This window comes from Camellia sinensis, chromosome 9 (genome assembly GCF_055761805.1).
Source record: "Camellia sinensis isolate YWXY chromosome 9, ASM5576180v1, whole genome shotgun sequence".
Taxonomy (NCBI): domain Eukaryota; kingdom Viridiplantae; phylum Streptophyta; class Magnoliopsida; order Ericales; family Theaceae; genus Camellia; species Camellia sinensis.
This window is the reverse complement of record NC_138969.1, coordinates 27,928,181-27,940,461: the sequence shown is the minus strand read 5'-3', so window position 1 is coordinate 27,940,461 and position 12,281 is coordinate 27,928,181.

Below are 12,281 nucleotides of genomic sequence, written 5' to 3'. Positions count from 1 at the left end.
GCTTCAAAGTGATGGCCTAGGCTCTAGCCTAGGGTCTCGGACATGCTCAGGCCTGGATCCAAACGAGCCTGCCCCGAGCCGTGGGCGGGCTTCGGGCAGCCTATGGGCCACGAGCCAATTTTATATTCCTATTAATGTGCATGTTAACATGTCAATGTGAATATTCACATTGTCAACGGGCCGGGCCTACCTCGGGCCGCGGGCAAGCTTTGGGCAGCGAAAAAATTTTACACTCCTATCAATGTTAATGATAACATATCAATGTGAATATTCACATTGTCATGGGTCAGGCCAAGCCTGCCTCGGGCTGCGGTCGGGCTTCGGGCCGCCCACGGGCTGCGGGCTAATTTTACACCCTTATCAATGTGAATGTTAACGTGTCAATGTGGATATTCACATTGTCAACGGGCCGGGTCAGGCCCGCCCTGGCCCGCTGGCCAATTTTATACACTTATCAATGTGAATGTTAACATGTCAATGTGAATATTCACATTGTCAACAGGCCTGGCCGGACCCGCCCTGTGCCATCCACGGGCCGTGGGCGGGTTTCGGGCAGCCACGAGGCGCGGGCTAATTTTACACTCCTATCAATGTGAATGTTAACATGTCAATGTGAATATTCACATTGTCAACGGGCCGGGCCGGGCCAGCCCCGGGCCGAAGGCGGGCTTTTGGCCGTCCATGGGCCGCAGGCCAATTTTGTACTCTTATAAATGTGAATGTTAACATGTCAATGTGAATATTCACATTGTCAACGGGCCGGACCGGGCTCGCCCCGGGCCGCCCATGGGCCGCAGGCGGGTTTCGCGCTGCCACGAGACGCAGGCTAATTTTACACTCCTATTAATATGAATGTTAACATGTCAATGTGAATATTCACATTGTCAACTGGCCAGGCCTGCCCCGGCCCGACTCAAATTTTTCCTGGCACCCACGAGGATGGAGATGGGCCGGGCCCCTACACATTGACGATATGAACATTCACATTAGTGGTATTTTGGTAATTATGTCACCCATAGGACTTATTGAAACATAAGAAAATAATGTGAACTAAATGGAACATAAGTAGATGAAAAGGGTATTTTGGTCTTCTTATCTCAAATAGGACCTAATGGAATAGTTAAAAAAATATGGATTGGATAGAATAAAACTCTTAGAAAGTGGATTTATCAAAAAAGCTCCCTAACTTATTTATGTAACGAACTGATTTCGAATAATTTTTAACTTATATTTTAAAATATATTATTAACATAAACTAATAATATATAATAATAATAAATAAATCAGTACATATTTAAATTTATAAAAAAATTTATCAATATTTTACTTTTTAATTTTATTTAAATTATTAGATATTATATTTTCATGTAAAAGTATATTTTAAATATAAAATATGAAGAAATTTCAGTATCTTTAATCACTAAAATTGAGAAAAAATAAAAAAAATAAGAAACTGAAAAACAGAATTAAAAAATAAAACCAACGAAAGTGGTTCTTGTTTAGAATTGTTGATATTATACCTTAGTTATTCAAGTACCATGTAAAATATTACATTTCATAAAATATAATTTAAACAAAAGAAAGTGTATGAAGATAGCTTACGAATTTTTAAGATGCAGTACAAATATCTATTTTTAAAAACGCATGTGCTTTCCTCTGTCTAAATTCAAACGAATGCATACAACTTTAAGATTAACTACAATTATTCACTGTGATTTGGTCCATGATGAACAATTGTAAATATTATGTATATCAGTATAGAAGCATACACAGAAAATAAGAAAAATTAATTATTTTTTATTCTTCAATCATCATCAATGTAAAAAGGAGACAATTTTATATATATATATATATATAAGAAATGAGACCGTTTATTTATATTTATATAGGACTTTGGAAACAAATATATATCATTTTTTAATATTCAATTCTAAAATTAAAGAGATAGTTAATTTATATAAGACTGTTCCTGACTTTTAAACAATATAATAAATTTAAAAAGATAAAATTAAAATTTAAAAAAAATAAAAAATATTGCAAACTCTTTACACCTTTATAATAATAATAATAATAATAAATGGTACGTGAGTTGGCTAGATCTTCCGCCCTCATCCCAAATCATGTTGGGCACAAGGTAAGTCGAGAGTAGGTTCCTATACCGAAAAAAAAAAAAAGAAAAAAAAAGGCGAGCATAGGTTGATTTTAGGACAAATTACAAGTATATGGATTTACTTAAAATATAGATTACGTTTTGTGATTTAAAAAATTATAAATATTTTTTTGTCAAAATTTTTTATTTAATAAAATTAATTAAAAAAAATAAAATTTATAATTACTCTCTTATACAATAATAAAATTGCTTACATTATTAATTGAAATATATTTCTAACATTATTAAAAATTATTAATTGACTTAATTATTTATTAATAAAAATTGCGATTTGTAATGAAATTAGAAACCTCATAAGGTAAAATATAATTTTCAAAATTATAGAGGACGATTTATATTTTAATTAAATTTCAAAAGGTGTATTTATAATTTGTCCTTAATTTTACTATGTTAAAAGTGATAGTATTAATAAAAATGAGAAGTAATGTTATACTAAGAATAATTATTAATAAACGATAAAAATTAAAAGATGTGAGATGAAAAATAATTTTTTTAAAAAATAAGCATCTAGAGGTGGAATATTTTAACAGTTTAGTCGTCTTATATTGAAAAAAATTAAATTAATAATTTAATAAATATAACTTGGGCTGGGCAATGAGAGTTTCAAATTTTTTATCAGGATGGGACGAGGTGAAAGTGATTATCCCTATACCTAACTCATACTAAGGCCTCGTTTGGCAATATGCCGGTTTAGCTAAAAAGTCAAAAAGCCAACAACCCATACCAAAATGTCAAAGATTCTCTTTTCTCTCTACTTTTTGCACATCTTTTCGTAAAAAGTCAAAAAGTCATCCCAAACATATTAATTTTTTTAGTTCATATTTTTGCTAAATAGCCAAAAAGTTACTAAATTAACCTGTTCCCAAACGAGGCCTAAGGAAAAATTATTGATTAATTTTGTGTGATGGTGTTTTTCACCAATTATAAATCACTATTTTTTTTTCTAATTATTCAATACAAAAATTATGAATTCAATCTCTTTTATCTTTCACAATACCATTAAAATATTAGTGATATTACATGCACTAATTAAGGTAGTAACTAGTGTTATGACATTATTACTAACTCTACCTATTATATAAATTATAAATATCTAAACTTTCTAAAATTGTATCACACCGTCTATTAATATACTAATTGATACATATAATATCATTCTTAAAATATTACTCAATTATGTCCCAGGAAATCATTTCTCCGTACTAAATCATTTAAACACATTCATTTACGTCTTGTCACATCCTCACTTTCATGCGACAAACCTAAAGTTAATCAATCTCAACTTAATTCACGTCGCATGAAACTGGGCCTCTTCCAACTAATGCATTAAAGTGATGAACTTATTTTCAATGAAAAAGCATTTTCCTTGCAACTGATAGTACGTAAGTAGGTGTACTAGGAATCCAAATCCTCTATAGCCCCTCTCTGGTTGCTTTTGTGGGAAACAGTTCAGATAGAACCACATTGCGTGCAAAGAAATGAACGGTTTAAATTTGTTTCTTTAAAAAAAATAAAAATAAAATACATGCATAGCCATTGACACACATTCACAGCACACACACACTCTCTCTCTTCCTTTCTCACTGACACACACTCACAGCATATATACCCTCTCTTCGTCCTTTCTCACTGACACACATGTTTTGACAACTTAGTTAAAAACTAATTTTTAATTTTTAGAAAAATGTTTGGTAGCCTAAAAAGGGGGGGTGCGAATGGCCCGAATGAGTGTTCGCCGGTCGTCCGCCTGGATGACCGATTGGACATCTTTCCGGACGACCAGGTGAAAGATTGTCTACCGTGGTTGTCACTTTTGTCGACCACCACTGTCAGCCTCTTCGCCGGATGACCGACAAGGTGAATTTTGATCCATTCGAGCCACCCCATATTCGGGCTACCAAGCATTGCTCTAAATTTTTAACCTGTTTTTGCCTTCGTTGCAATACGCACCCCCGTAATTACCACCCATCGAAACAATCCTGGATCTGAATAAGAACATCAAAATGGTTCAGCTCAAATGACTTCGCAAGGCACAACATGTTTTGAATATCGTTATCACTGTCAACCTTAAACTTCTTATACCCGGGGACATCCCGTAACATACACACCGCATCCCGTACCAAGTCGTCGAACTTCCCACAAATAGCATCGACCACCTGTGCGAATGTCATCACGTGATGCAACCGAACAACAACATTGGTTTTCCCGTAAGTGCACAACAACAAACACATTATCCATACCTGTCACGCAACCCATAATTGAACCGTTGGCCCGCTAATACATACGATAATGAATGAATAAAAAAATGACATTTGACATCTCACACCAACTGTTTGCTGCTAATGTTGCAAACTGTGAAAAAAACAGACCGTAAAATCAATGAGATAAACAACACGCCCACACTTCACCTCCATAAAAATTAGCTTACACATTAAAAAAATTCAAATCCAAATAACAACAACAACATTGACACTTAAACTAACCAATTAAAAGCAACTGTGCATATTAGAAAAATTCAACTCCAAATAACATCAACAACATTGGCACTGAAACTAACAAATTAAAAGCAACTGTGCATATGTGGATGTTATCAGTACCCACAATGAAGCTATGTGAACAACCGAAAAACCTTTAAAAATGGGGGAAAATAATTGCACAAAAACACCAATCACAATGACAATGGCACGGAAAATAACATTGCAACCCACCAACCACAACGTCATGGGCAATGACATTTACAAATGCAAAACACACGACACCGCGACTCACCTGTTGCAGCACAATGAGGGCGAGTTGAAAAAACACCAAAACTATAAACCAATGGAACAACCCAATCAACATCCACCACTCCCAAAGTCAAACCAAACCCTTGCACACGTTAACATTACCAAATCCCCAGCCAACACACCAAACCTTCTATTTAGGAAAAAAGAATCCCACAAAGGGTATTACTGTAAACTGTAGAGGGCCCAAAATTAACTAAGCAAACATTATCGAATAAAAGGGGACTAAATGGTGCATAAGAAAACTCTTAGGACTAAATGGTTCAACTTTCCACAAAATAGAATTTATGGGTAAATCACATATAGAATTTTTTTTTATTTCCTTTCAAAAAATAATAAACTCAGTTGGTTAATAAAATTAAATTAAAAGTCATTATTTTCATATGATTTTGTTTGGAATGAAGATTGTTTTTGAGAATTTCAAAAATATATGATTTTTGTGTGTTTATTTCATCAAATTAATTTTTATATTAAAAAAATAATAATTTGAAAACATAATTGAACAACGTAATTACTTTTTATTTATTTTAAATTTTTATTAAATATATTTAATATTAGTCTCATTTTAAAGGTATATTTTCAATGATTATATTAAAAATTATATATATATATTATGAAAATAAAATGAAAAAGATTAAAATAATTTTTTTAATTTTTTATTAGAAATGAGAGAGAGAGAGAGAGAGTGGTGGGATGTGAGACGCATGCGTATGTGTTGGAAAAATGGTGTGTTATAAAGCTTATTTTGGGCCGACTTAGAGCCCAAAATTGAGTGGGCCCCGAACGTTTTTTGGGGCGGGTCTGAAAAGGTGAAGTGTTCCTTGTCTCGTGGCAAGTCACACGGTGAAGACAGTTCGTCAAAACCATTTATGAGTGAATGGGAACATGACGTCGTTTTCGGGTTCGTGGAATTGAACATTTAAGTTTTGAATGTGGGTTTCCTTGAGAGGCTTGTCCCACATTGAAACTTGAAGAGAGTTTTGTTGAGTTTATAAGCTCTAGCCTACAATACTTGGGTTGGGCCCCAAGGGGCACCCCAAGTTTGTAGAAGGGAGGAGTTATGGACAAAGTGAACCTTAGCCCAAACCACCACACACGCGCACGTGCGCCACCGTCCGACCGAACTAGGCGCAATTGTGGGTCGGGTTGGTTCTTGTATTAATTTTTTCGATAAAATTCATTCGAATTTTTTCAAAATAATATTGCGAGAATTTAATTCAAATTTGAATTCTAATTTTTTGTCCAACATTTAAGACAACTTCTGTCCGAAATTTCTCAACAATTTTAAACTGGTTTTCAATTATTTAACTTCCAGAAACTGTCCAGCAGTTCCGGGTATAACTGTCCAGCAGTTTATCTATTGAAACAGTTTGGAAATCTGTTTGAATTCAAACAGCACCTGTTCAATTCAAATACCCATCTGTTCAGTTCAAATTTCTGCACCTGTTCGGCTCTATATATACCAGCACTGTCCAGCATGTTTTCCAATCCGAAAATCAGTTTGAATTTGGTCTCTTTGCTGTCCATTTGCTCTACTGCATTTATTCTTCATTTATTAGTTTTAGAATAATATTAAGAGAGTATAGAAGACAAGGTTTGGTTCGCCGTGAAAATTTATGTAGAGTGCTACTACAAGTTTTTGAAGATCATTATATCTTGGGAGATAGACACCACTCAACCGTAAGCACCGTAGCGGGGCAAATCTGTCTTAAGGACAGAGTGTCACACACTCGACTTGGTCTTATAATTTTTATTTGGTTTGACAAAATAAATCCGGTATGTTATTTATTTATTTTGTTTGAATTTATTTCTAGTTATTTTATTTACACAGAAGATTGTTCCAACAATCTTAAGACAGATTCGAATTATTCTGTTTACAGAATTTTTCGTTTGTTTCCTTTTCCTTTTTTTCTTTTTAGAAATTATTTTCTGTGGATTTACAAAATAATATTCTGGTTGGAAAAACAAATAGTCATTATATGCTATTTGACAAATAGTAGTAATATACTGTCTCTTTTTTTTTACAACAACTAGTAGTACGATACTGGTGTCATTAACAATTCAGAATATATTTTTGTGCAATTTTTTCAGAAATTAATTTTGGGTTTTAGAAATTATTTTCTGAGTTTTCATTACTTAAAATTCTGTTTTAGTATTTTAATTATTGAAGTGCTACAGAAATTAATTTTCTGTGTGGAATTAATTTGGTTGAATAAAATTTTATTTTACTTCCAAATTAATTGAAAAAATAAAAGTTATATTCTTATTTCTTTTATTTTACAGAATTTAATTTCCTGTGTGGAATTAATTTGGTTGAATAAAATTTTATTTTATTTCCAAATTAATTGGAAAATAAAAGTTACATTCTTGTTTCTTTTATTTTTACAGAATTTAATTCTGTGCATTTGGTTTAATTTTCTGTGTAGTGTAAATTCTAATTATAATTTTGTTTTATAAATTCGAATTGATGGCTATTGAAACAAATGCCCAAACAAGTACTACTGTGGTGGCTGCAATTGCACCAATCCCCTCTCCTGTGATGACAGTACCAATAAATCATGGAGAGAAGCCAGAGAAGTTCTTAGGAATTGACTTTAAAAGATGGCAACAGAAAATATTGTTCTATCTTACAACTCTGAACCTGGCTCGTTTTCTCCGTGAAGAGGCTCCTATCCTGAAAGAGGATGAAACCGATCGGCAAGTGGTTGCTGCGGTTGATGCTTGGAAACATGCCGATTTCCTTTACCGAGATTACGTCTTGAACGGACTTGACAACACATTATACAACGTCTACAGTCGAATCAAGACAGCAAAGGAACTTTGTGAATCGTTGGAGAAAAAGTACAAAACAGAAGATGCCGGCTCAAAGAAATTTGTGGTTGGTAGATTCTTGAATTTTGTAATGGTTGATTCAAAAACTGTGATCAGCCAAGCTCAAGATTTCCAACTCATTCTGCATGACATTCACGCAGAAGGCATGTCTCTCAGTGAATCCTTCCAAGTTGCTGCCTTAATTGAAAAATTACCAAAAGGCTGGAAGGAATTCAAGAACTACCTCAAACACAAGCGCAAAGAAATTTCTATGGACGAATTAATTGTGCGTTTGAGAATTGAGGAGGACAACCGTAATTCTGAAAAGCGGGCTGGTAAGCATCCTATGGAGTCTAAGGCAAATGTGGTGGAACATGCTTCAAAAACTAAGAAACGAAAGTCTTCTGGAGAAAGTTCATCACAAGGCTCTAAAGGGGGGGATAATAAAAAGTACAAGTTTAATGGCAAATGTTACATCTGTGACAAAGAGGGACATCGGGCCAAAGATTGCCGTAGCAAAGGCAAAAGCAAAAGAAGAACAAGCAAGAAGCCTGCTCAAGCCCATATGACCGAAGTGGATAATATTTCCAATGGTGTAGATGATATCAATCTTTCTGCAGTTGTTTCCGAGGCAAATCTTGTCGGAAATCCTAAAGAATGATGGGTGGACACTGGTGCTACTCGCCATATTTGTGCTGACAAAAAGATGTTCACATCTTTTTCTTCAGTGGACAATGGTGAACAACTTTTTATGGGAAACTCCTCAACTTCCAAAGTTGAAGGACAAGGAAAGATTGTACTCAAGATGACATCTAGAAAGGAACTCACTCTCAACAATGTGCTGCATGAACCAGACATTCACAAGAATGTTGTTTCCGGATCTTTGTTGAGTAAGAATGAATTTAGGCTAGTATTTGAGAGTGATAAATTTGTACTTACTAAGAATGGGATGTATATAGGAAAAGGTTACATGTATGATGGCCTTTTCAAATTAAATGTAATGACCATTGTACCCTCAGTTATTAATAATACTATATCTTCTTCTTACTTGCTTGAGTCTTCAAATTTATGGCATGGTAGACTAGGACATGTTAATTATGGATCTTTGCGTAGATTAATTTATATGGAATGTTTACCTAAATTTAACATTGATTCAAATCATAAATGTGAAATTTGCGTTGAGGCAAAATTATCTAGAACTCATTTTCATTCAATTGAAAGAAGTACGGAACCGCTTGAATTAATTCATAGTGACATTTGTGATTTTAAATCAATTCAAACTAGAGGTGGGAAAAAGTATTTTATCACTTTTATAGATGACTATACTAGATATAGTTATGTTTATTTAATTCGAACCAGGGATGAAGATTTGGAAATTTTCATTCAATATAAGAATGAAGTTGAAAATCAACTTGGTAAGAAAATCAAGAAACTTAGAAGTGATAGAGGTGGTGAATATGAATCACCTTTTGGTGAGTTTTGTAAAGAACATAGAATAATTCATCAAACCACCGCTCCTTACTCACCTCAGCAAAATGGAATTGCTGAAAGGAAAAATAGGACTTTAAAAGAAATGATGAATGCCATGTTAATCTATTCTGGATTACCTCAGAACTTGTGGGGGGAGGCAATACTTTCTGCTAATTATATACTTAATAAAGTACCCCGAAAGAAAGTAAATCAAACACCTTATGAATTGTGGCATGGAAAAGCACCATCCTACAAATACTTAAAAATGTGGGGGTGTTTGGCTAAAGTAGCTATTCCTAGTCCTAAAAAGACTAAGACAGGTCCTAAGACCATTGATTGCATTTTCATTGGTTATGCCAAGAATAGTAGTGCATATCGGTTTTTGATTTATAAATCAGAACATACCGAAATGCATGTAAATACTACTATTGAGTCTCGGAATGTATCATTTTTTGAACATGTATTTCCAAAAAAAGACTGGACAAGAGACTAGTAACAATAAAAGATCTCATGATGCTATTACTAGTTAGGATCAAGAACATGATCAAGAACAAGAGTTGGACCAAAATGAGGAAAAAGAACCTAGGTGTAGTAAACGTGCTAGAACCTCAAAATCTTTTGGTCCAGATTTTCTAACATTTTTGTTAGAAAATGAGCCTTTAACTTTTAAAGAGGCTATGTCCAGTCCCGAAACTCCTTTATGGAAAGAAGCTATCAACAGTGAAGTTGAATCCATCTTGCAAAGTCACACTTGGGAATTAGTGAACTTGCCACCAGGTTGTAAACCTCTTGGGTACAAGTGGATTTTCAAAAGGAAAATGAAAGCAGATGGATCAATTGACAGATACAAGGCAAGACTTGTGGTCAAAGACTTTAGACAAAAAGAAAGTCTTGATTACTTTGACACATACTCACCGGTTACTAGAATAACATCCATTAGAATGCTAATTGCCATTGCATCTCTATACAATCTAGAAATTCATCAAATGGATGTTAAAACCGCTTTCTTAAATGGTGAGTTAGAGGAAGAAATTTACATGGAACAACCAGAAGGGTTTTCTGTTCCAGGGAAAGAAAAGAAAGTGTGTAAATTGGTTAAATCGTTATATGGTTTAAAACTAGCGCCAAAGCAATGGAATGGAAAATTTGACAAGGCAATGATGTCAAATGGATTTAAAATTAATGAGTGTGACAAATGTGTTTATATTAAAAACACAGACAAATGTTATGTCATTGTATGTCTTTATGTAGATGATATGCTCATCATAGGTAGTAATAATGCATGGTTAAAACTACCAAGAAAATGTTGAATAAACATTTTGACATGAAAGACATGGGCATTGCTGATGTAATTCTTGGTATGAAAATTACCAAAACATCAGAAGGTTATGCTTTGTCACAATCTCATTACATTGAGAAAATACCTGACAAATTCAGCAAAGATGATGATCTTTTTGCTAGAACACCTGTAGATGTTAATTTGTATCTTTCTAAAAATATATAGGAAAGTATTTCTCAATTAGAGTATGCCCAAATTATTGGAAGCTTAATGTACTTGATGAACTGTGCTCGCTCGGATATAGCTTATGCAGTAAGTAAATTAAGTAGATATACGAGTAATCCGGGAGTAGAACACTGGAAAGCAATTATAAGGGTTCTAAGATATCTCCAATTTACTCGTAACATTGGGCTTAATTATACTAGATATCCAGCAGTACTTAAAGGATACTGTGATGCAAATTGGATATCAGATACTAGAGACTCGAAGTTCACCAGTGGGTATGTCTTTACTCTTGGTGGGGCGGCTGTATCTTGGAAATCTTCCAAACAGACTTGTATTGCTAGGTCCACTATGAAATCAGAATTCATAGCTTTAGATAAAACTGGGGAAGAAGCAGAATGACTTCGCCACTTCCTTGAAGATATTCCAATTTGGCCAAAACCAGTGCCTGCTATATGCATACATTGCGATAGTCAATCAGCAATAGGTAGAGCACAGAGTCATATGTATAACGGTAAGTCACGACATATTCGTTGTCGACATAACACCGTGAGACAACTACTCTCTAATGGAATTATTTCCATAGAATATGTTAAGTCTAAAGACAACATAGCGGATCCACTAACCAAGGGGTTAGCAAGAGAGTTAGTGGAGAATTCATCGAGGGGAATGGGACTTAAGCCTATTAAATGAGAGTTACCACAACGTCAACCCAGCCTAGTTGACGGGAGATCCCAAGATCTAGGTTCGAAGGGACAACCGAGTTGTGATTGACTCAGAAGGATCATTGGGGAGTCTAATTCCTACCCATTTCTTTGATGAAATAGTGATGTCTGCAGCGTTTGAGGTTAAGTAAAATTTTAATGATTCTTATATCTAGGTAAACCCAGTGGAGTATGGCAGAATACTCTTCATAAGAATCACCTATGTGAGTGTGAACTAGGCCGGTTCTATAAGGTTTGTGAAGGGCTACAAGTCTTTAGAGCACTCATGGAAGACCAGGTTGTTCAGGGCCAAAATGAACACAATAGTGAGAACTAAACTGTGTCGGGGGATATACTGTGTGAGTTCTATTGTCTAGGTTTACACAAACGGCTAGTAAATCTGATAGTGTCTAACAAGGGAAGGTTCAAAGCCAAAAGCTACCTATCCTTTGCAGAATATTTCCAATTTCTGTTCTCTCTGTATTTAGATCATGTTGTTGCATTTTCTCTTTGTCAAATTCCATTCATGTGGGGGATTGTTGGAAAAATAGTGTATTATAAGGCTTATTTTGGGCCGACTTTAAGCCCAAAATTAGGTAGGCCCCAAACGTTTTTTGGGGCGGGTCCGAAGAGGTGAAGTGTTCCTTGCCGCGTGGCAAGTCACATGGTGAAGATGGTTCGTCAAAACCATTTATGAGTGAATGGGAACATGACGTCGTTTTCGGGTTCGTGGAATTGAACATTTAAGTTTTGAATGTGGGTTTCCTTGAGAGGCTTGTCTCACATTGAAACTTGAAGAGAGTTTTGTTGAGTTTATAAGCTCTAGCCTACAATACTTGGGT